This window comes from Rhinopithecus roxellana, chromosome 4, assembly GCF_007565055.1.
Source record: "Rhinopithecus roxellana isolate Shanxi Qingling chromosome 4, ASM756505v1, whole genome shotgun sequence".
NCBI classification, from domain to species: domain Eukaryota; kingdom Metazoa; phylum Chordata; class Mammalia; order Primates; family Cercopithecidae; genus Rhinopithecus; species Rhinopithecus roxellana.
Genome location: NC_044552.1, coordinates 21,654,026 through 21,658,040, shown reverse-complemented (window position 1 = coordinate 21,658,040; position 4,015 = coordinate 21,654,026).

Sequence of the window (4,015 nt, the reverse complement as noted above, 5' to 3'; positions counted from 1 at the left end):
CAAACCTGTACAGCATATTACTGTACTGAATACTGTAGGCAGTTGTAACAGTGGTAATTATCTGTATGTCTAAACATATCTAAAAGTAGAAAAGGTACAGTAAAAATATGCTATAAAACTTTTTAAAAAAATAATACACCTGTATAGGACAACTCCATTATAATCTTATGAGGCTACTGTCTTATATGCAGCCTGTTGTTGACCAAAACATTGTTACTCACAGCACATGACCTGTAAAGACAGGGCCACTTCTATCTCTCTTTGGGATACATTTCACAGATGGTGAAATAGCGGAGTAAAAAGATTGTCATATATGTTTAAGCATTGCTAATAACTGCATTTTTGTCTAATGGACACTGTTAACCTTGCAACCAAAAAAATGGCACCTTTAAAATCCACATGTGCGAGGCGCGGTGGCTCATGCCTATAATCCCAACACTTTGGGAGCCCAAGGGGTGGATCACCCGAGGTCAGGAGTTCGAGACCAGCCTGGCTAACATGGCGAAACCCCGTCTCTATTAAAAATACAAAAATTAGCCAGGTGTGGTGGTGGGCGCCTGTAATCCCCGCTATCGGGAGGCTGAGGCAGGAGAATCGCTTGAACCCAGGAGGTGGAGGTTGCAGTGAGTTGAGATCACACCATTGCGCTCCACCCTGGACAACAAGAGCAAGACTCCACCTAAGGAAAAAAAAAAAAAAAGATCCACATGTAAGGGTACCTGGTTAACTAATTCCTCAAAGCCAAGGGAGCTAGCGGATGAGGAAAACTGGGTACCAGTCCTGGATCTGCTGACCTCAGCAACACACTTCATTTATCTGAACTCTGGTTCTTTCAACTCTAAAATGGGTGGTTTTCATATTTTTTAAAAAATATTAAAATATGCATATATTTAAAATTACATAACAATATGTGCACAGTGAAATGAAATACTGCAAAGTAAAACCATTCATATAACCACCACCAAGGTCAAGAAATAGAACTGTTACCTGTGCCCCAGAAGGCCCCAGTTATGCTCCCTGCTAAACTCTGTTCCTTTCCTCCTCCCTGTTGTGACTTCTAACATCAGATATTAGTTTATTCTGTTCTGAACCTTATATAAATGAAATCATGAAGGATGTGTTTTTTGTCTTCTTTTACTCACTATTCTGGCTCCTTTTACTATTATGTTTATGAAATTTATCAATGTGGTTTGTAGCTGCAGTTCATTGATTTTCATTGTTGCATAGTATTCAGTTGTCTGAATAAACTTTTTTTTTAAACCATCCTACTGTTAATGGACATTAGGGTTGTTTCTAGTTTAAAGCAATCACCAAAAAACGCTTCTAAAACATGTCTTTAGATGCAAGCACGTATGCGTTTCTGGTGGCTGGGTCATAGAATAGCATACATTCAACTTTAGTAGATACGCCAGAGTTTCCCAAAATGGTTTCACCAATGTACACGCTCATAAAAAATATGTGAAAATTCCCATTGCTCCATAATCCTTGCTGAAATTTAGTACTGTGAATCCCTTTCTAGCAGGGATTTCAGGGTTGAGTTTATGATTCTTAAGAAATACCCAAGGACCTATCATACTGGCAATAAGTAAAAACCTGAAAACACACAGTTCATGAGGCTGTGTGAAAACAGGCACTCTCGCACTTTGCTGTTGACAGTACAAAATAAAACAACTCCTACAAAAGTCTCCCTCTTATTGTTCCTTGCAGCATTATTTGTTAAAGTAAAACATTGGAAATAATCCAAATACCCATCCCTAAGAAACTGGTTAAAAAAATGACGGCACATCTACACAATGAGTTATTATGCAGGTGTGAAAAAAAGAGAACTATGTCTATAAACAGGACATTGCTAGGCTTTTCTGTTACATGATAAAACAAGGCGTGAAAGAATGTATATAACGTAACTTATGGGGTAAAGAAGGTAAATACTTGTTTTTGCAAGAAAAAAGAAAGAAAAAGTAGGGAAAGGAGGAGGGAAGGAAGAAGGAAAGAAGGAGAGGATAAATAAATAATGAAAATGGGATATGAGTAGATGGGGTAAAGGGACTGGGGATGGAAGCAGAACTCCTCTAAATATACCTTTTTATATAATGTGGATTTTGAACTAAGTAAATGTTTTGAATTTTCAAAAAAGAATAAAAAAGGGATGAAAGCCAACCCTGAAATGGAATATAAGCAGAAACAAATGATCCTAACCATATATCATTTAAAATATAATCACAGAGAAAAGAATTAATTCAAATAAGGTATTTATGCAGCGACACTCCCTAAACAGGATATAATTCAAAAACAAAACAAGCAAAGAAAATTTGAACTCTACATAGTAGATATGTTATTGCTAGTGGTGTATTTGTATTATAATCTTGAAAGTATTTTGTTTATAAGAAACTATTTTGTTTGAGTGAATGTATTTATGCTGTTGGGAGCCAGAGTTTTCACTGCGGGGGAAAAGAAAAAAAACAAATGTGCAATGGTGAAAAATGAAAAGGAATTCTGTGGAGTTGTTTTTGAACAGAAAGTATCTTATAAAATCCTCCATATATATATACATGTTAAAGCAAAACATCGGAAATAATCCAAATACCCACCCCTAAGAAACTGGTTAAAATATTCATATATTCTAGCTCCTGTCCACTGACAGAGCCTAGAGGCAATAATATATTCTAGTAGCAATGAGATTATTCATTGCCCAAAATCCAGATTTTGGTTTCCATATCCCATTTTTCATTAATAAGTATTGTAGCTTCATAAAGCAGTGGCGATTCCACGTCTAAGGTAGGAATAGCATAAAATGAGACTGAAATACCTTGTGTGAGAAAGTGAAGTGCACAAAAACTGCTGGGAACTTATTAAAGGATATAGAAACGTGTTTGAGGCCGGGTGCGGTAGCTCACTTCTGTAATCCCAGCCCCTTGGGAGGCCGAGGCGGGTGGATCACTTGAGGTCGGAGCAAGACCAGCCTCAGTAGCGGGTGGTGGCGTGTGCCTGTAATCCCAGATACTCAGGAGGCTGAGACAGGAGGATCACTTGAACCGGGAATGCAGAGGTTGCAGTGAGCTGAGATCGCATCCACTGCAGTCCAGCCTGGAGACTTTGTCAAGAAAAAGAAGAGAGAGGGAGAGCGAGAGGGAGAGGGAGGGGGAGGGGGAGGGGGAGGGGGAGGGGGAGGGGGAGGGGGAGGGGGAGGGGGAGGGGGAGGGGGAGGGAAAGAAAAGAAAAAGAAAAAGAAAAAGAAAGAAGGAAAGAAAGGAAGGAAGCGAGCTGTCTGAAAGGGCTCCAACTGACCAAATTTTAAATAATTTGAGCATCAACGTAATAATGACAGTAATTGTTTGTTTGTTTGTTTGTTTGTTTAGAGACAGAGTCTAGCTCTGTTACCCAGGCCGGAGTGCAGTGGTGCGATCTCGGCTCACTGCAAGCTCTGCTTCCCGGGTTCACGCCATTCTCCTGCCTCAGCCTCCCGAGTAGCTGGGACCACAGGCGCCCGCCACCACGCCCGGCTAATTTTTCTATTTTTTTAGTAGAGACGGGGTTTCACCCTGTTAGCCAGGATGGTCTCCATCTCCTGACCTCGTGATCCGCCCGCCTCGGCCTCCCAAAATGCTGGGATTACAGGCGTGAGCGACGGCGCCCGGAGTAATTATTTGTAAAGGAATCTATGAGTTCTTCGTGATAAAATGAGACAGCAGGGAAAAGAAAAGGTATTCTTTGCAGGAAATGGCAACTAATCAATGTAGAAATGTGCTTCAGTTTCCTCACCTGTTAAATGGAGATAATTGTACCTAACTCACAGGGTTGTTATGCTGAGTAAATGAATTAATACGTGTTACAACACTATGTTGGCCGTTATTATATTGCCCCCTGGAAGACAATGTGCCACCTAGCATCTCACTAAGAGTGCAGACGGGATTCAGCGTGACGACCACAGAGGTGTGGAAACCTCCGGCCTTCCTAGAAGGAACACAGCCAGAACCACAGTTCTGCGGGGAGCGCGCTGCGGTGACGCATTTCCGGC